This window comes from Miniopterus schreibersii (genome assembly GCF_964146895.1).
Source record: "Miniopterus schreibersii genome assembly, chromosome: 8".
NCBI lineage: Eukaryota > Metazoa > Chordata > Mammalia > Chiroptera > Miniopteridae > Miniopterus > Miniopterus schreibersii.
In genome coordinates, this window is record NC_138109.1 from 74,160,806 (window position 1) to 74,182,569 (window position 21,764).

At 48.1% G+C, this 21,764-nt stretch overlaps 1 pseudogene across 1 annotated transcript; it reads right to left on the reverse strand.

Annotated features, from left to right (window-relative positions):
* Nucleotides 1–9,635: 9,635 nt before the first annotated feature.
* LOC308560354 (large ribosomal subunit protein eL21 pseudogene) lies at nt 9,636–10,102 on the reverse strand (annotated as a pseudogene). Its single transcript has one exon. The product of its transcript is annotated as a large ribosomal subunit protein eL21 pseudogene (transcript).
* Between the last annotated feature and the right edge of the window lie 11,662 nt (nt 10,103–21,764).

The following is a 21,764-nucleotide window of genomic DNA, read 5'->3' on the forward strand; positions in this document are numbered from 1 at the left end:
GAAACTGATTATTAAAACATGACTAAAACATAATTAAAACCAGCTTTTCCACTAAATCCTAAAAGTGCTAGACCAAGCCCTGAGAGTGAGTAAATGAGAGACATAGCGATTTTCCCACCACACAGCCTCATTTGTGTAAAGGGTGCCTTATGGTTTTAGTGCCATTTGCTCCTTTGACATTGCCCCCTTTTCTTTTAGTTCCACTTTTATGATGACCAGCATGTAGTTCCATGCTATAGATATGATAGCAAATCCAGAGTGACGGTGACACTGAAGCAGCAGGCAGAAGCAGCTCCAGGTCATGTAATGAAGGTGTGTCCTTCAATGGAAGAGAACCTGAGATAGAAGAATGCCCAGCATTCCATCAGACACATGAGAGCAGCTGCTCATTAGCAGGGAGGAAACACTCACTTTTGGACCTATGACAACTTCAGCATCGATGTGGCATGTCTAAGCTCTGGTGGCCTGACCAAAAGCCCCAGTGATGAGCATCATAACAGGGGAAGCGCATAAAGACCAAGTACAATAGCATATGTAGTCATTTAAATCTCAGCCTGCAGACCAAAGTTGTGAAAGCTCCAATGGGGAAGGGCTCTAAAATGCACGTAACTCCACAAAGAGGCCGTTGCTGATCGCGGCTCTGGGGGAAGCAACTGGCTTGTTGTCATGGTCAGAATTTCATTGTAGTGGCAGCTGCCAAACCGAAAAAAGAAGATGGAGAAGAGAATAATTTTTATGGAACTGTTTCCTCAAACACACAAAACTTGTCAACATACTTGGCGTTGTATTTCTCCTAGAGTATGCCATCCACTGGGCTGTCAAACTCATAAGATTTGTGGGTGGCAAGATGATGTCATCGTATTCAGCAGCCTGTAGTAATTTCCACTCCCAGCCCTGCTCAAATGTTGAGATTATTGCAGTAAATGGGGTCTGAGCTTGCAGATGAAAGCTTCACTTTTCTCTTCCACTGAGATCACAATGCTCTTCCCTTTCGCAGGATGACAATTGTGCTGTCACCAACATGACGTCATGCTATCTCCCTTGAAATGGCATCATCTAAGCGTGTGAGCACAGCTGTGAAAACAAAACATTCTACTGTGAGCTTTGTAAACCCTCAAGGCACACATTAATTAATTTGCATTTTTAAAGTACAGAAATATCGCCAATGTAATGTAAGAGGTGTGGCTGGTGCGAGTGAGTCATAAGCAAGATTCAGGAGCTTCGAAGGCTTGGAGAGATCAGGCCCTGTGCCTGGGACCGGCCGATGGAGCTCCAGGCGTGGGCCTTGCTCGAGTGTGGAATGCTCCTGAAGAGCCCAGTGAGAAACCACCTCTCCACCGCTAATTCACCCCTGGACCACAAGATAGGGAGCCACCTATGTCACCAAATGATAACCAAAAGGGGGACCAGGTGGTTATTTCATATTCTGGAGACATTTACCATACAGCTATCAAGATCTGGAGGGTTGAGTACCTTTTCCAACTAGTGATCCCAAATCCAGAGAAGCATCAGCACACTAAACACGTGTACAATGATTGGAAATTGTTGGCCAGCACTGTGGAGCGAAGGGGTTCGTGGTGTTGGAAGTGAACTTCAGCTGACAAGATGCTACGTTGATGGGTGGGAGAGGATTAGAAATGACCCGATGTGGACTGAAATGTGAACTCCACGAAGGTTCACCTCCTTTATCCCACAAGTGGCAAAAATTGTCTAACTCAGAGAAAATGCCTCCCTCATGGTTACAGCAGTGACTTCAGCCATACTTTTCTGTAAGAAGTGCCCCTCCTGACAGTCACAGGTTGTGCACAGTGTGGGGGTGCAGGGTGTCCCTCGTCACAGGCACCTGGGACAGTGGCTGGAGCTCTCTTGGTAGCTTTACTTGGTCTCTTGATCACCAGTCGTGTCATCTTCTGCTGTGTTAAAAGGTGCAAGGAGAAAAACAAAAGGAAGTTCACTGTGATGGCAGCAAGGTGCCTCCTTCAGGGAGCTGTCAAAGGACAGGCAGAGCCCTCCAGTCAGCAGTCGTCATTCCGGGGCGCACCTCTCCTTCCACAATGGAGATGTGGAAGGCTCAGTCTCACCAAGCCAAGGGGACACATGGATGGTGTTTATGTAGCAAGAGCTACTGTAACAAAACACCACCAGTAGGAGGAGGTAAACAACAGAAATTTACATTCTGGCAGTTCTGAGGCTGGAAATTTGAGATCAAGGTGTGGGCAGGTTGGTTTCTCCTGAGGCCTCTCTCCTGGGCTTGCAGATGCCCATCTCTTCCCTGTGTCCTCACATGCTCTCCGTGTATGGCTGTGTCCCAACCTTCCCTTCCTATAGGAACATCAGTCCGGTTAGAGTAGGGCCCACCAAATGACCTCATTTTAGCTTAACTACCTCTTTAAAGTTCTAATTAACTTAGTCACATTCTCAGGTCCTGGGGTTAGGGCTTCAGCCTGAGTCTGCGGGGTGAGTGGAGGGGGCACAAGGCAGCTCTTACATAGCAGACAGCCCCCCCAGAGCCTGCATCTCCCGCCAGCTCGCCTCAAGCACGCTATTGGCCCCACCGGGCAGGACTGCCGTGGTGTAACTAGGGGGGACCACTCAGAGCCTCAACGCTGGGGCCATTTGGACCTGGCTGTGGAGCTCTAGTGTAAAATTCTATCACTACCCCCCTTTTTTTCATTTAAAAAACAGCTCTTATTGTTTTATATAAGGGACAAAGTTTAGACCTGCTGTGGAAACTTTTTTCTAGGAAGAGTGGATTTCTTCCTTCACTTCTTCCAAAAGAAGTTTCCAGGGTGTAGGGCGTTCCTTAAAATCCATATGAAGTCCTCACTATTGTGTCTGTTTTGCAGACAACCCTTTGCCAGCAAGTCCTTGGCAGAGTCAGTCCCATAACTCAGAATTTCCAGACTCCTCAAGCCCGGGTGACACAGATGTAAGCAGTCACCACCCGCCGACACTCTGCCCGGCTGCTCCCAGGCACACGGCCCACCTAGCGCCAGCGCTCGGGCTGATAGGAAGGGGAGGGTGCCCTGCGGTGCGGGGCCCGGCTGGAACAACGGCGGTAACCCCGCTCCGTTTACGAAAACGTGAAGAGGTTTTTAATGGAGCACAAAAGTTAGTTACATCACTGGGGTTTGCCCATCATTAAATGCATTTGGTTTATTTTATATTATGTCTGACCCACATGTGTGAGGCTGTAGATTCTTCCATGTTTAGTAAAACACTGAGCAAGAAGGCACAACTGACTAAATACTCGATATTCAAGACCTAATTTTTTTTAAGCCTCACCTGAGGCTATTTCTTCCATTGCTTTTCAGAGAGAGTGGAAGTGGGGGGAGAAACATCGACTGGCTGCCTCCCGCGTGCTCCTGACCGGGCAGGAGGATCCAGCCTGCAACCGAGGTACGTGCCCTTGACCGGAATCGAACCCGGGACCCTTCAGCCTGCAGGCAAATGCTCTAATCTGAGCCAAACCGGCTAGGGTTTGAGACCTAATTTTTAATGTTGGTCAAAGGTACGTGCCTTCACAGTTCTCCATTATTCATAAGCCTGAAGATCAAAGGCCTGATGTTGCCTTAATGCAATCAGTTATTAAAGTGCCTTAAACTTTGGTCTTTGTTATACACATAGATTTAAAAAGAGGGAAAACATAGATGATGACATCTCCAGAAGAAATTAAGTTTGGACTAATGCTCTTTAAGAGGAGATTTTATTTCTATGGAGATATAATTTTTCTAAAAATTTTAAAAGAGAAGTAGGTGAGCCCGGCCGGGCGTGGCTCAGTGGTTAAGTGTCGACCTAGGATCCAGGCGATCAGGGTTTGATTCCCGGTCAAGGCACATGCCCGGGTTGCGGGCTCGATCAATGACTCTCTCATCATTGATGTTTCTATCTATCTCTCTCCCTCTCCTTTCCTCTCTGAAATCAATAAAGATATATTTAAAAAAAAAAAAGAGAGAAGTAGGTGAAAATGTATTTGTGTACTTTTTAAAAAGTCCTCAAAGTTTTCCATAAGGGTCTCTGTTTATAAACAACTTTAAAATTAATTTCATTGCCTTAGATGCCAGACATTTTCACTCAGAAAAAGGAAATTTGGATATATGCTCTTTAAATAAAGTAAATATATTGAGTGAGGCATCATTCTTTGGAAGTTAAGAGAATAAACTGATGTTCTTTAGACACAAATGTACCAGCGATGAGTTGTTTTTTTTGTTTTGTTTTGTTTTTTCACAGATGGGTGCGAATTCACTCTGAATTGATGCACATATAAGTGTTACAGTGTTACTAAATCAGCTGTTTATAAAACAAAACACAGTGCGGGCTGAGGAGTCTTTCATTGGAGAGTGAGGACATTAACTTTCACTTCAACTTTTCAATTCAAAGCAAACAAATTCATAAGCAGCTTCTCTTTAATCATGAAGATGAGGCCTAATTTACAGTATAATCTGCAATGCAAATAGAGAGGGACAGTTCTAACTTTTCAACTTTAGGAAGGACCATGTTTAAAAGCAAAGGAAGGGGAAGAAAACCCTGCTTTAATCACTACGCCTAAGATAATTATGATTTCATTAAAGAATTCTGGAACTACTCTAGACTGAATATTCATATTCCGCCCCCCTGATTTTATTTGTTGAAATCCTAACCCCCAATGTGATGGTATTGGGAGATGGGCCTTTGGAAGACAATTGGGCCCTGAGAGTGGACCCCTCATTAATGGGGTTTGTGTCCTAATAAAAGAAATCTCAGTCTGTCAACCAGGAAGCAGGCTCTCGCCAGATACCAACTCTGCCAGCACTGTGATTTTGGACTTCCCAGCATCCAGAACTGGGAGAAATAAATTTCTGTTTTTTTCAAGCCACCCAGTCTATGGTATTGGGTCACAGTAGCCCAAATGGGCAGGAGCTTTCAGGTAAATAAGCCTGCCTTTTGCATGCAATTTATTTCTAAGTGTTCATCCATGACCAATTGCTAAATAATAACCTAAGAAATATAAAATTGAGAAAAGCAACATTTACACAGAGAGCAGAAAGCAAATCATTGAAAAGGCTGAAATTAATCCCTCCTCTAAGGCATGTAAATAGATTAATCTCTCCTAGGAATTAAGTAGGTAAAGTCCCCCACGGGGGTCTCTGGAAAAAGGGTGGGCTGTGGGACTAGCCTGGAAAGTGCCCTATGGAGTCTGCTGGGTGGGTGGACAGTTGGCATCCCCGGTAAAAGTCTGCAGGACGCAAACATCCAGGCTGCTGTAATAAGTGAAGAATGGGTTTCTAGCTCTAGTGGAAGAGGTTCCCAAAGTGTAAAGGGGATTGTAATCGTGGTGATAAGCCGCCTGGTGAAGCTGGGCTGGCCGGAGACCCAAATGAAGGAAACCACATCACTGAGCAAGAGGCTGCCGGTAGTGGTGGGAGCAGCATCCCTGGACAGTGGCCAACCTTTGTTGACACAATAACAGTCGAATATAAGAATTGAGCTGAAGAGACAGATATTCACGTGGCAGATTGGAGGCCTAGCCAGAAGCCTGTTGCCAGGCAGAGCGGCTTCAATATAGGTGGTAGAGAAATTACAGAGACCACAACTCTCTAGTTACCATAGCCTGTGGCTCACATGCTCCCTTTGCTATCTTCAGGCTAGACCACTGGATTAGCAACAATCACTAAGCAAGAATAAAACTAGTATGGTGTCTATAGAAAGATTCTTTATCATGAACTCCTACTAGTAAGATTCAGAGAAAGTGTATATTATTGAAAAATATTTGTGGCAAAAAAATAATGAATTTCCCACAGTATCTGCTCTTTACTCACAATAACATTCAAGAAATGTGCTCTTGCCCAGCTGGTGTGGCTCAGTGGTTGAGAGTCGATCTATGAGCCAGGAGGTCACCGTCGATTCCAGGTCAGGGCACATGCCCAGGTTTCAGGCTAGATCCCCAGTAGGGGTCGTACAGGAGGCAGCTAACCAATGACTCTCATCACTGATGTTTCTATCTCTTCCTCTCCTTCCCTCTCTTTGAAATCAATAAAAACATATTTTTTAAAAAAGAAATGTGTTCTTTATACTTTTTTCCTATTTTTCATTATTTTTTACATTATGGTATATATATACAGGGTGTCCCCCAAAAACATATGCACACTTTGAATAATTGTAAAGGCAGTGTTTATTTTTTATTTGTTTATTTTTTAAAATATACCTTTATTGATTTCAGAGAGAGGAAGGGAGAGGGAGAAATAGAAACATCAATGATGAGAGAGTCATTGATCGGCTGCAGCCTGCAACCCTGGCATGTGCCCTGACCGGGAATCAAACCCAGATCTCCTGGATCCTAGGTTGACACTCAACCGCTGAGCCACGCCCAGCTGGGCTAAAGGCAGTGTTTATTAAAATGCATTTTATTTTCAAAGTGTAATAGAATCTACAGACATTGTGTGTATATACTTCAAGTAGGCCCTCAAAGCCACCAGGCAATCATACCCGCCCTGGTGCATTCACTGTCTCCTTTCCTAGACCGCTATTGCAGAGCTTTTCTTCCTTCCCCAAACCTCCAATCCTTCTTTCCCCACCTTCAGTCTCAGCTCATGTTATTGCTTCCCATTACGGTGACAAAATGGAAGCAACTAGAAAAAGACTCAAATGACCTCCCACCACAGGCCACATCTACCCACCTCTCTAGATCTGTGCTCACCCACTGTGCCTGCCCTTCTCTTATTACAGACAACTGTCCATCCTCCTTGGGCAGCCAACCTTTCCTCCTATGTACCTAGTAACAGCCTCCGACACGCACTCAGGGACATAGCCCCAGAAATTCTCTCTTCTCTCTCCTGCCACATCAATGTTTTCTTCTTTTCTGGATCAGCCTCATCAGCCTAGAAATGTGCTGATTTTTCATATTAAAAAACAAACAAACCCTCTTGGCTGCACTCTCCCCTCCAATTACTGTTGCATTCCATGTCTTTTTTTTTTTTTTTTGGATACAAAGTTTTCTTTAATTATTTTTTGGGTGGAAGGGATACCACACTTCTACCCAACTAAGAGAAACATTTTTATCAGTACAGAGATCTTTTTTTTTTTAATCTTTATTGTGGAGAGTATTACAGGTGTCCCATTTTTCTCCCCAATTGACCCCCCTCCACTTCGCTCCCACCCCTCCTCAGGCCTTCAACCCATCATTGTCTGAGTCCATGGGTTATGCATATATGCATATAACTTCTTTGCTTAATCTCTTCCCACCCTCCACCCCCCTTCCCTCTTTCCTCTGAAATATGATTGTCTGTTGCATGCGTCAATGTCTCTGGATCTATTTAGTTTGTCAGATTCTTTTGTTCATTAGCTTCTTAAAAAAGACCCTTCAACATTTCATGTAATATTGGTCTGGTGGTGATGAACTCCTTTAGCTTTTTCTTATCTGTAAAGCTCTTTATCTGACCTTCAGTTCTAAATGATAGCTTTGCTGGGTAGAGTAATGTTGGTTGTAGGTTCTTGCTTTTCATCACTTTGAATATTTCTTGCCACTCCCTTCTGGCCTGCAAGGTTTCCATTGAGAAATCAGCTGACGGTCGTATGGGTGCTCCCTTGTAGGAAAGTCACTGCTCTTCTCTTGTTGCTTTTAAGATTCTCTCTTTGTCTTTAACCTTTGGCATTTTAATTATGATGTGTCTTGATGTGGGCCACTTTGGGTTCCTCTTGTTTGGGACCCTCTGTGCTTCCTGGACTTGTAAGTCTATTTCTTTCCCAGGTAGGGGAAGTTTTCTGTAATTATTTTTTTCAAATAGGCTTTCAATTTCTTGGTCTCTTTCTTCCCCTTCTGGCACCCCAATAATACAAATGTTGGGCCTCTTGAAGTTGTCCCAGAGGCTCCTTATACTATTTTCATATTTCTGGATTCTTTTTTCCTTTTGCTCTTCTGGTTGGGTGTTTTTTGTTTCCTCATGTTCCAAATTGCTGATTTGATTCTCAGCGTCCTCTACTCTACTGTTGATTCTCTAAATTATTCAATTCAGTTCGTGTAGACTTCATTTCAAATTGGTACTTTATTATGTTATCAATTTTCTCCATTATTTCCCTAATAGTCGGCTTAAACATCCTTATAAACAAAATTCTGAACTCTGTATCTGTTATCTTGCTTGGATCTATTTCATTTAGTTCCTCTTCTAGAGATTTCTTCTGTTCTTTCTTTTGTGACATGTTTCTTTGCTTCCACATTGTGGCTGCTTCTAGGTGTTTGTTTCTGTGTATTAGGTAGAGCTGCTATGTCTGCTGGAATTGGTAGAGTGGGCTTTGTGTAGTAGGTGTCCTGTAGGGTGTAGTGGCTCAGCCTCCCCATTCACCTGAGCTGGGCCTTCTGGATGCTCATTTGTGTGGGCTGTGTGCACTGTCCTGTTGTAGTTGAGCCTTGGTTGCTGTGGTGTCACTGGAAGGAATTGACCCTCAAGCCAATCGGTTGTGAGGACCAGCTGCAGCTACGGCCAAAGAGCTGCTGTGCTGGAGACACCCCTATGGAGCAGGATTTACTTCAGTGGAGCTTTGGTGTTCACCAAGTGTGCCCCTTGAGTGTGTCACTCGTGGATGTGGTAGGGTTGTAATCCAGCGTGGTCGGGTCTGACCACCAGGTGCACTGTCTCTGGGGCCTCCTGGGAGGTGCAAAGTCAGCCCCTGCCAGTGCCTTGCCCAGGGCCACCCAGCATGAGCTACTCAGCAAACCATAGTTGGCTGCTACTGTGCTGGGCTTGGAGGAGCCCAGGAGAGGCCAAGCTCTGAGCCAATGCAAGCTGCCGCTAGTGCCAGGCCTGGGGCCCTTATCAAGACGTATGGGGTCCACTGCCGCTTTTTGAAAGATTTTAGGAAAGTCCTAAGCATGAGGCTCGAGAGGCCACTTGCACAGAAAAGCCCCTGGAAATGGCCTGGATGAGCTGCAGGTGGGGAGGGGCGGGGCCTCCGGGAATCACGGGGCGGGGCCAATAGTGCGAGTCAGGTGCTGGCGACTCAAACATGGCGCCTGCCTGCGGGCTGTGTGAGGGAGGACTCGCCACAGGAGCCATGGCCCCCGCCAGCCCTTCTGCCCGGGAGGAAGCCGCCCTCCGCCTCTCGCCCAGATTCCAGGCAGGTCAGTTCCTCCCCGAGTGTCCCGGGTCCTTTCAGGCTGCTCCCGGCGCTGGGCTCAGAGGGAGCGTCCGAGTGAGTCTGTGCCGGGCCCTTTGAGAGGAGCTGCTGGGGCTCCCGCAGCCTCCGCCACCCTCAGGGACAGTCCCCGCTGGTTTCACAGCCTGAAATTGTGGGGACGTCCCTTCCCGGCCCTGGGACCCTGGGCTGGGGGCCTGCGATGGGGCTTGGACCCCTCACTCCTCCGGGAAACCTCCGTCGCCGAGATGCCCTCCCGGGTTTAACCCGCGGCACCGGGTGTGGGCCTGCGGCCACGTCTCTGATTCAGCCCTGATCCGCCCGCGTCTCCCCCTCTTCCCGGTCTCGGTGCTGCTTCAGTTCCCTGGTTGTAGGGCTTCTGTGCAGCCAGATCTCAGGAGGTTCTGATGGTGGTTCTGCATTTAGTTGTGATTTTGATGTGGTTGCGGGAGGCGGGGGTGCAGCTGCTACCTACGCCGCCACCTTGTTTCTCCTCTTTTTTTTTTTAATACTTATGCCATGAAATCCTAGGGAATGGGTTCCAGCGGCTCAGGCTCCTTTCCATTGGCTCTCACAAAGTGAGCTTCCCCGGGTGGAGCAGGCTGAGGCTTCATTTGAACCCAGGTACCTTTCTCTTTGGCTTCCTTCTTTTCCTGATCATTTTCCTTCCCACGTTTCAGGAAGGTATCTCGGCTCTTAGAGCGCTTAATATGTTCAATATGTACATTAATTCTCTTGGCAAGAATCTTGCCGTTAACTTGTTTGTTCACAACAATGCCCACTGCATGCTGGGGGACACTGTAGACTCTTCCAGTTTTGCCATGTTAACATTTGTGGGGCACTCCTTTTTGAACAGTGCCCATTCCCTTGATGTCTACAATATCACCTTTCTTGTAGATGTTCATGTATGTGGCCAAAGGAACAACTCCATGTTTCCTAAAGGTGTAGAGAACATACAGCGGGTGCCTCTCCTCTTTCCCTTTGTGTTGGTCATTTTGGCGAATTACTGGCAGAGGCCGGTTCCAGCTGAAAGGAAGCCCTTGCCTTTTCTTTGCAAGAGAAGTTCCTGAACATGGTGTTTACACTCGTTTCCAATCCCTCTCTTCCCGTCCCTCTTAAAACCACTTCAATCAGATTGTTACTGCCACCCCTGCACCCAGACTACCACGATCAAGGGCACGGGTGACCCACACATTGCCAAATCCAGAGGTAAGTGTTAATGCTCATCACACCTGGCCTAGCAGTAGGATGGTGGGACACATTTGAGAGTATGATTAAACCAAGGCCATAGGTGTAAACTGGGATAGTACAGGCCAAACCAAGACTTAGCAGCACATTTGAAACAACTGCTCACTCCTTCCCTTTGAAACATTTCTGCTCTTGGCCTTCAGGGCAATGATCATCAAGTTGTCCTCCTACCTTCTTGACCACTCCTCTCAGTCTCTTCTTCCTGTGCCTCGGTACCTGCTGGTCTTCCAAACAGCGAGGTGCCCCAGGGCTCAGCCCTTGAATCTCTTCTCTACACTCTCTCAAACATTAATCCTATCCTATCTCATGCCTTTAAGTACCATCTACATGCTGATGACTTTCAAATTTATCTCTGGCTCACATCTCTGCCCAGGACGCAGACATCCAACTGCCCACTCTGTGTATCTGCAGACATCTCCAATGTAATATGTTCAATATTGTGAGACTCTTTCCCCCCAAATCTGTTTCCCATCATAGTTAATGACATCTCAATCCTCCGTGTGTCTCTGGCTAAAAACCTCAGTCATCCTTTACGCCCATCTTTCTCTCGCAGCCCTCATCTGCTCAACCAGCAAACCCTGTTGGCATTTACATCAAAACAGGTCTGGACTCTGACTGCTTCTCGTTACCCTGCTGCTTCCAACCTGGTGTGAGTCATCAGCATCTCCAGCTGGGATGCGGTAATAGCTTCCTGACCGGTCTGCGGACTTCGCCTGCCCCTCGGGTTCCTCAGTACAGCTCTCAGAGCAGTGCTGGTGAAATAGAAGTCAGAACGTCATGTTCCTGCTGAAAACCCTCCCATGATCTCCCTGCTCATTTGTAAAAGCCAATGTTCTCACTCTGACTCCCTCCCTCTGTACCCATTACTTCTCTGACCACCTCATTTAATACTCACCCCTTCGTCCACTCCACTGAGTCCTTTGTGGTTGCTGTTGCTTCAGCCAGGATCCCCTTCCTCCAAGTATCACATCTGCTGCTCCCTCACTTCCCTTACGTCTTTACTGAAAAACCCTAATGAGCCCTTCTTAAAATTCCAGTCCCACTGGGACCCTGACACTTCTATCTCCTTCCCTCCCTCGTGTTTTCTCCTTGGCACTCACCACTGGCCAGCGTGTCATCGGTCTTCTGTATCTTGTCCATTGGCTCTTTCTCCAGCGAGAATTGAAGTTCCATTAGAGCAGGGTTTAATTTTTTCCTATCTCAGTTGTTGCTGAATCTCCAGCACCTAGGATTTTGCCTGACACAGACTAGACACTGATACATATTTGAGTGAATTTCCTGGCAACTAAGCATGTGAAATGGAGGAGGGGATGTTGCAGCTATAGCCAGTGAAACCAGACATTTATTTTTCCCATGTGAAATATTACGTAACTGTAATAAAGTCTTTCACACAGTGTTCTTCAAGGCTCTGATGACACAAGATATACCTCAAAAAGGAGTCCATGATCAGATAAGTTTGGAAAACACCACATGTGATACTTTTAGAGATTCCTAGGGTGCATTCACATATTAAAATCTCTGAAAAGTCTTTTGGCAAATAAACTTATCTTTTTCTTTCTTGCCCCATTCCTACTTTATCTGGCCATTCTCTTAGGCTGCCCAGCCTCTCTGAACACCTTTTCCATGTTTGTGGGGCTTCCAGCCTCACATCCCCAAGTTAGAACTAGGGTGCAGGTCACTCAGCCCTAATCAGTGAGACTTCCATTGGAAGCTGGTTTTGTGAAGCAGCTGTCATGAAAAATCCATTCCTGCAAGGGTGGTGGCAGGGCAGAGGTTGTAGAGGTCATGTCAGGTGTCCTGTAGCAGAGGAGGGTCAGGCCGAGTTTGCAACCAAAGGTGGGTAGCAATGGCATTTTGAGCAGTGTTATGGCATAATTTGGGCATTATTCCTGGCTATTTTGTCTTTGTTTTAACCTAGTGTTCTGCAAACATGTTTGAGTCTTAAGGGTCTTTTCTTAGAAAAATAGCTATTAACTTCTAGGGACACCAGCATTCCTTTGGTGGTCTGCTCCAGGTTTGTGCTCTGAGGGCCCTACAGGAATCCCAGGCGCAGAGGCCCTGACTGTACATTGTGTAATCTAGTGCTTGTCAACTCCGGGAGCCAGGCCAGGGCATCAGTACTGTTCTCCAGACCCAGCTGACGACTCAGGTAAACCATCGTCCTGGATTCTGAATCTGGAATACTGTTGTGGGATTCAGGCAGCCATTAAGAGCTGGCCTCTAAGCAGCATGAGAGAAGTATGTCCCCATGCTCATGGTCATCGCAGACCATGGCCAAGGCTCTTAATACCAGCTCGCACGGCCAAGGGAGGAGTGGAACTGCTGAGCGAGTGGCCTTCATCCTCGGTGGGAAGGCTGCTCTCCTGGGGCTCACCTGGGTGCTGATGGGCGAGCCTCCACAGCAGCACGTTGGTCCCGCACCTAGGGGGTCTGCGGGAGAAGAGCCGCCATAATAGCATACAGCACATGAGGCCTGGGAGACCCGCAGGTGCGAAGGAATGTAAGAGCCAGCATGTGCAAGGACCAAGTGAGCCACAGCTCGGACCACCTATCTGTGGGCTTTGAGAAATAGCGCAGCTCTTTCAGCTTAGTGGTCACGATACATTCAACAGAGGAGCTCTTCATTTTTACCCTGGCATGGATTTTGAAAGATTTGCCTCTCCTAGTTTAATCTAGTATATTACAATGTACTTTCTTGTGCTTACTGTGTATGAGGAGGTGGACAGTATTGTTCAAGGAAGTTATGTGGGTTTTAAGTATCAAATTTCCATTAACCATTTTATTATTTATTTATTTTTCTTTTTTATCTTTATTGTTGAGAGTATTACAGGTGTCCCATTTCCCCCCACAATTCACCCCCTCCACTTCGTTCCCACCCTTCCCCAGGCCTTCACCCCATCATTGTCTGCGTCCATGGGTTATGCATATATGCATATAACTTCTTTGGTTAATCTCTTCCCACCCTCCACCCCCCTTCCCTCTTTCCTCTGAAATATGATCGTCTGTTGCATGCGGCAATGTCTCTGGATCCATTTAGTTTGTCAGATTCTTTTGTTCATTAGCTTCTTAAAAAAGACCCTTCAACATTTCATGTAATATTGGTCTGGTGGTGATGAATTCCTTTAGCTTTTTCTTATCTGTAAAGCTCTTTATCTGACCTTCAGTTCTAAATGATAGCTTTGCTGGGTAGAGTAATGTTGATTGTAGGTTCTTGCTTTTCATCACTTTGAGTATTTCTTGCCACTCCCTCTGGCCTGCAAGGTTTCCATTGAGAAATCAGCTGACGGTCGTATGGGTGCTCCCTTGTAGGAAAGTCACTGCTCTTTTGTTGCTTTTAAGATTCTCTCTTTGTCTTTAACCTTTGGCATTTTAATTATGATGTGTCTTGCTGTGGGCCTCTTTGGGTTCCTCTTGTTTGGGACCCTCTGTGCTTCCTGGACTTCCAGGTAGGGGAAGTTTTTTGTAATTATTTTTTCAAATAGGCTTTCGATTTCTTGGTCTCTTTCTTCCCCTTCTGGCATCCCAATAATACGAATGTTGGGCCTCTTGAAGTTGTCCCAGAGGCTCCTTATACTATCTTGATATTTCTGGATTCTTTTTTCCTTTTGCTCTTCTGGTTGGGTGTTTTTTGTTTCCTCATGTTCCAAATTGCTGATTTGATTCTCAGTGTCCTCTACTCTACTGTTGATTCTCTGTAAATTATTCTTCACTTCAGTTCGAGTAGGCTTCATTTCAAATTGGTACTTTATTATGTTATCGATTTTCTCCACTATTTCCCTAATAGTCAGCTTAAACATCCCTATAAACAAAATTCTGAACTCTGTATCTGTTATCTTGCTTGGATCTATTTCATTTAGTTCCTCTTCTAGAGATTTCTTCTGTTCTTTCTTTTGTGACATGTTTCTTTGCCTCCACCTTTTGGCTGTTTCCAGGTGTGTGTTTCTATGTATTAGGTAGAGCTGCTATGTCTGCTGGAATTTGTAGAGTGGCTTTGTGTAGTAGGTATCCTGTAGGGTCCAGAGGCTCAGCCTCCCCAGTCACCTGAGCTGGGCCTTCTAGGTGCTCCCCTGTGTGGGCTGTGTGCACTGTCCTGTTGTAGTTGAGCCATGGTAGCAGTTGGCGTTCCTGGGAGGAATTGACTCCCCAAGCCAGTCAGCTGTGAGGACCAGCTGCAGCTACAGCCAGAGAGCTGCTGTGCTGGAGACACCCCTATGGAGCAGGATTTACTTCAGTGGAGCTTTGGTGTTCACCAAGTGCGCCCCTTGAGTGTGTCACTCTTGGATGTGGTAGGGATGTAATCCAGCGTGGTCGAGTCTGACCACCAGGTGCACTGTCTCTGGGGCCTCCTGGGAGGTGCAAAGTCAGCCTGTGCCAGTGCCTTGCCCAGGGCCACCCAGCATGAGCTACTCAGCAAACCATAGTTGGCTGCTACTTGTGCTGGGCTTGGAGGTGCCCAGGAGAGGCCAAGCTCTGAGCCAATGCAGGCTGCCGCTAGTGCCAGGCCTGGGGCCACTTATCAAGATGTATGGGGGCAGCTGCTGCTTGTTTGAGAGATTTTAGGAAATTCCTAAGCATGAGGTTCGAGAGGCCACTTGCACAGAAAAGCCCCTGGAAATGGCCTGGATGAGCTGCAGGTGGGGAGGGGCGGGGCCTCTGGGAATCACGGGGCGGGGCTAAAGGTGTGAGTCAGGTGCTGGCGACTCAAATATGGCGCCTGCCTGCCGGCTGTGTGGGGGGGACTCGCCAAAGGAGTAACGGCCTCCGCCAGCCCTTCTGCCTGGGAGGAAGCCGCCCTCCGCCTCTTGCCTGGGTTTCAGGCAGGTCAGTTCCTCCCCGAGTGTCCCAGGTCCTTTCAGGCTGCTGCCCGGCGCGGGGCTCAGAGGGAGCGTCCGAGTGAGTCTGTGCCGGGCCCTTTAGGAGGAGCTGCTGGGGCTCCCGCAGCCTCCGGGACCCTCAGCCACAGTCCCCGCTGGTTTCACAGTCCGGAGCTGTGGGGATGTCTCTTCCTGGCCCTGGAGCCCTGGGTTGGGGGCCTGCTGTGGGACTGGGACACCCTCACTCCTCCAGGAAACCCCCACCACTGAGATTCCCTCCTGGGTTTACCCGCGGCCCCAGGTGTGGGCCCGCGGCCGGGTCTCCGCCCCTCCTACCGGCCTGGATGCTTCTTCAGTTCCCTGGTTATAGGGCTCCTGTTCAGCCAGATTTCAGGAGGCTCTGAGTGATGGTGGTTCTGCATTTTAGCTGTAATTCTGATGTGGTTGCGGGAGGTGGCGGGTGCAGCTGTGACCTACGCCGCCATCTTGTTTCTCTAACATTTTATTCTAGCCATTAACCATTTTAAAACACTGAAAATAGTTCTGCTCTGGGGGACTCCATGCTGGGCAGTCATTCAGGTTTTTCTTTTTTAATTTTTTAAAATATATCTTTAATGATTGCAGAGAGAGGAAGGGAGAGGGAGAGAGAGACAGAAACATGGATGATGAGAGCGTTGATCGGCTGCCTCCTGCACGCCCCTGACTGGGGAACAACCCCGCACCCTGGGCATGTGCCCTCACCAGGAATCAAACCACTATCTCCTGGATCCTAGGTCAAGGCTCAACCGCTGAGCCACGCCTGGCCGGGTGCAGTCTTTTTCTTTACACATTCTCTGATGAGAGCAGTCCATTAGCTTTGCCCTCTTTCTCAACAACCACATAGAACAGTTACAGAAGCTCATTGAGAAAAATATGGTTTCTCTTCTTTATAAACACCTTCCAGAATGTTCCAACCACTGGAACAACAGGATGCAAATACATTCAGTGCCTGCCTAAAAGTAGCACTGTTAGCCCAATAATAGCTCAGGATGCACCTGTCAGAGTGGCTCAAATGGTGGCAGTTCAGTTTCTGTGTTAACAATGTTCTGTAGGGCTCTTGTCCCAAAGTGAAAACACATCACATCGGGGTTCATTTTGCGTTCAGGAAGTGAGCACGAGAGGCGTCGTTTTCCCAGTCAGGAGCGGTTCCTCCCGTTTTGGTGATCACTGGGCTCACCAGGCTGAGGGCAGCTTTACAAACAACAGGCTCTGCCTCCGCCTCTCAGGCCGCAGTTGGGGATGGGGGTACATATAGTCCTTTGAAGGCAGCCGACTTACAATAAGGGGGCAAAGTAGCACGACTATTTGCTGCTGGTGGTTATACTGATCTCCATGCCAGTTGCCTTATTTGCTGGGGCAGGGCTGTGATCGCCGGGGCTCTCTGTCAAGGGAGCCATTATCTGAGGGTAAACAGGTGTGACTTTTCATTTACTCCTTCATGTATCCATTCAACAACCTGCACCAGACCCCATGTTTACACCCCTCACCCCATGGAGTCCAGAGGGGAAGCCTGACACTAAACAAAAGTTACACAAATAGTGACTGTCCCGTTCAGGGGTACAAAGAGAGGACGTGTATGATAGCACAGTGGGGGCCGGGAGCTCACCCCTGCTGGGGTTAGAAACGTCTTCCCTGAGAAAGCTGTATTTCCTTCACTGTTGTAAAATTTAATTTCTCTGTTTTCAGGCTTGGTTGAGCTGAAGCCAGGCTGCTCAGGGTGGGAATCTAAGCAGGGGCACGTGTAGCTGCTATCACACAAAGCCACATGCCCGCCGTGTGAGGCTGGGAGTGGAGAGGAAGGGCGAGCACAGTCCGCCGGTGATGCTGGGCGGCTTTAGGACGTTTTTGTTGATGGGTCATCCAGGAAAGGCAGGATTGTGATTGGCCCAGAGAAGGGGGATGTCATTCCTGGCAAAAGGAACAGCTTGAAGTATGTTTGGCCAAGACTAGGTCATTGAGTCTTAGTGGAATCTGGGGGAGAGATTTGTCACGGGAAGACAGGAGGGAACAAGCATGGGGCACCGCAAGCGCAAAGGAGGGAAACCTGTGGAGGGTACTAAGGATCATCCGAAATGGTTGGAACCTAGGGGAGAGGAGGCATAGCAGGGCGGGGGGAGATGGCGTCTTTCCTGAAGGCCCCTGGAAGCCAAGGCAAAGAGCCGGATTTTATTCAAAGTGACAAGGAAGCCACTGAAGGAAGTTAAGTGAAACAGGGAGATGACTCAGTTCTAGCTGCTAAGTGAAGAACAGTTTGGAGGGACGCGAGGCTGGTAACATGGCAATCGGGAGACTATTTTAGATGACAGGACGAGAAGGGATATGGCAGTGGTGGAAGCAGGAAGTCTGTTGGAGTTGGGTTCAGAAATGGAAGTGATTGAGCTGGCTGATGGGAGGTAGGGGCTGGAGTCCCGACTGAGACACAACCATAAGGAAAGAGGGGAACAGAGGATGGAGCCTGTTTCTGGTTTGAGCAAACAGCAGGGAAGGGCCATTTACAAAGGTGGAGGAACTAAAGGACAGGCAAGATGCTGTGGGGAATCACAAGCTTGGCTTTGGCTCTGTCTGTAAGATGAATACGTGGTGATACCAAGTAGATGGTGCTCAGAGAAGGACCTCAGCTGCTAGTATAAATTCTGGAGTCATCACATACAGACAGTGTCTAAAGCCATGGCTATGAATCAGATCACCTAGGGAGTGAGTGTAGAGAGAGGAAAAGTGGGCTGGAGAGTAAGCTCTGAGAAACTTACACCTGGAGGTTGGGTTGAGTCATGAGGAAGAAGGTAGGGGGCAAATCCGAGAAGTTAAGGCCAGTGTTGATCCAGATGCGGGTCCAGAGGTGGCTAGTATCAGCTGTAAAGAAGCTGCCAGGGAGCCTAGGGAGATGAGGAGAGCGAAGCGTCCCTCTGACTGCCAATGTAGGCATCTTCGGTGACTTTGGTGTATGATGGGTATGGGAGCCAGAATGGCATGTGCTAAAGGATTATTGGAAAGTGAAATGCAGATAATTCTTGAAAGATTTTGCTATGAAAGGAAACTAAAGAATTGGGATAGCCCTGGCTCATGTTGCTCAGCTGGCTGGAGCATCCTCCCGTACACCTAGAGGTGGCAGGGCCTGATTCCCGGTCAGGGCACATACCCAAATTGTGGATTCGATCCCTGCTTGAGGCGCATGTGGGAGGCAACTGATTGATATTTCTCTCTCCCTCCCTTCTTCTCTCTCTGAAAAATTTAAAAAAAGAAAAAAAGAATTGGGATAGTGGCTGGGGGGTCGTGAGGTCAAGGGGTTTTTAAGAAATTTTAAGTTAGGAGATACTAAAGTATGTTTGTACATTGATGGAAATGATCCAGTAGAGAGCAAGCAGTTGAAATGAATGCAGGAGAGAGAGAAAGCTGAAGGGGAACGGTCTTTGAGCTGGATGGTGTCTGAGTTTCCCCCGCCTGCTCTAACAAACTACCACAAACTTTGGGGCTTAAAACACATATTCATTCTCTTTCAGTTCTGGAGTCAGAAGTTCAAAATCAGTTTCACTGGACTAACGTAAAATTGTGAGCAGGGCCAAAGGTTCCCTCTGGAGGCTCTCGGGAAGAATCCGTGTCTTCGCTTTTTCCAGCTTCTAAGAGTTGCAGTCCTTGGTTCACTGTCCCTTCCTGCCTCTGTCTTCAGTCAGCAGTGAAGCATCTCCAAATCTCTCTGCTCTGCTCACCTGCAGTCAAGGTTCCCTCTGCCTCTTTATTATAAGGACACTATGATTACATTTAGGGCCTATCCAGACATTCCAAGATAATCTCCCCACCTCAAAAGCGTTTCATCTTTAATCACACCCCCAAAGTCTCCTTTGTCCTGTAAGGTCACACTCAGGGGCTCCAGGGATCAGGGCCTGGAATGGCTCTAGAGCCCCTGTGGAGGACTGGCCTTTGCCAGGAGAATTTCTATCCCTTTGCAGCCAAAGGAAGACAGGGAAGAGGCTCGTGCAGGGCTGTAGAGATCTGGTGGTGAAAAGATGAGGGAGTTCATGCTCTTTGGCTTCAGCTTCTGAGAGAAGTATGAGGTCAGGTTGGTAGCTGAGAGGGATGATGCCTGAAGGGGGGTGGAGAGGGATTGCATACAGTGGGAAAATAAACTACCTTTTAGGCCTTTCAGCATCACTGTGGGAGAGCGTGACAAGGTAGTAAGTATACCGATGAAAATCCATGGGATGTAACTTGGTCAGGAGGCAAGGGAAAACAGCAGTCTGGTGGATGCTGAGGAGATTGTGAGGTGGTGGGATTGGGAGATCAGAGGTCATGATGAGAACATATTGAGCAAGTGAACCCTAAGTGCAAGAGGTGTTGGCCAGAGTGGGACATCTTTAATTCTGGTTTTGGAGACAGTGTAGTTTCTGGTAATGCCAAGTTCTAGGGCAGGGGTGGGGAACCTTTTTCCTGCCAAAGGCCATTTAGATATTATAACATCATTCTTGGGTCATACAAAATTATCAACTTAAAAAGTAGCCTGCTCTATTCAGTCAAACATTTCATTAACTCACCTCTAATGTGATGGCTGTAACTGCTTCTCTTTGGTGAGGCCTTGGCAGGGCCAGACCAAATGATTTCGAGGGCCATCTAGGGCCCATGGGCCAGACAATCCTCACCCGTCCTAGGGTTTCCTTTTGGGAGGGAGTCACTGAAGGACAGGTAGATGATCATCCACCTAGATGTTGAAGACACCAGGAATGAAGACAGGAAAGGGATGGCCAGGAAGCAAAGTCTTTAGTGAATGGGTGCTGGTGTGGGGAGTGACCTGGAAGAAGTTAGATGATGGAAGTATGTGGATGACAGGACATGGAAGGGCAGTAAATGCCAAACCTAACAGCATCAATTAAGTGGGAGCTGGAGGTTTGGCCAGAGGAAGGCGGAGAAATGGTTTGGAAGGAGCAATAGGGAGCAAGAAAGCTACCTTCTTTATTTCCTGGCTCTAAGGGACTCAAGGTGTGAAAGAGTGGTTAACACTTAGAGGGGTCCTATGTTTCTATGTTTGTACTAAGATAAGGAAGGGAGTTGATGCAATAAGAATATGTGCTGATCCTTTGTTGGAATTTCCCAATATCACAGTGGAAGGCTTTGGGAGATATGAGGTTTTGGGGGGATGAGAGTCTGGCAATAGGGTATTGGAGAGGATTCCTGGACGTGTAGTGGTGAGTTTCATGAGGACAAAAGCACATGGAACCACATCACAGAGGGCCTTGAGTGGCAGACTAAGGAATCTGTGTCTTGCCCTGAGGTTGGGGGCAGGGGAAGGTGTTGAGCAGCAAACTATCATGGTCAAAGGCAGGCTTTAGGAAAATTAATTTTGAACAAAAGAGGTCCTTCCTTAGAAAGCTAGCTACTGCAATAGGCCAGGATTAAGGTCTACAATATTAAGGATTCAGGGTATGAATACTGAGAATAGTGGAAGAAATGACAGTTCCAAGAAATGTGCTTGGTTTGAAATACAGCAGATAAGGGAAATGAGGGAGCAAGTGGGAAATGATTCTCAGGTTTCAAGCTTAAGTGGGTGGGAGAACAGGTTTTGAATGGAAATTGATGGTTTTGCTATTCAGCAAACCATGGTTAAAGGTTCACCTGGGGCTGAACCTGGGGCTGGAGCGCTGTAATCACAGGTGAATCCCTGGGCTCCTTCCCTGTTGCCGGGCCAGGAGTAACTTTCCCAGCTTGAGGGTAATCAAGGGCCAAGCAGGAAGCAACAGGGGATCCTCCCTAATTTAGTTTCAGATCCCCAGGGCAGGGTCAGAACCTTCAATTACCATACCAATAAGGCCTGTGTGCAGGTGTGAACTGTGAGGTGCCCAAGCCTAAGGGATGCCTTTCAGCCATTCCACAAGGGGGTAGTTCAGCCTGAATAGGGGTGTTGTAATTCATCTTTTTAACCCTAATGCACTATGACTTAGGGCATCGTAAGACACATCAGCTAGTTTTGCAAGGAGGGGCCCTGCAGGACTTGTCTAAAAGAGGAGGCTTTGATCTTTTCTCCTACTCACCCCCAAGTTAGGGCTGGGCAGGGATAACCGGAAAGGGTTCCATCACACCTCGGAGCTCAGGCTCAGAATCAGAGTTGATGTCTGGCCAAGAATTTGACTCATTCAGGTGCGAACCCCACCCGCTTTTGCTTAATTTCCTATACTCTGCTGACAGCACCTCTTTTCTTCGTTTTGCCCAAAAGGCCCGGTCTCCGTGTATGCCAAGGTTAACCAAGGCGGACGTTCCCCTCGGTGGCATCCGGCCTGGCCTCTCCGATCCTCCAGTCTTCCCCTGGCCCTGAGCTGAGCGGGGACTGCCCGGGTTTGGTGGAGCGCACGGGCCCTGCGGGATTCACCCGAACGCCCCGGGGAGCGCAGGCCCGCTCCCTTGGAGCCAGAGCCCCTCCGCCCCCGGAGCTCCGGGCGCGCGCGCACTCGGTCGGCCGGGACTTGCGCGCGCGCGGGGAGGGCGGGGCGAGGAAGGGGCGCGGCCTCCGCGGGGCGGGCGGAGGGACGCGGCCGCCTCCGCCGAGGGGACCGGCCGCCGCGGGGAGAACGC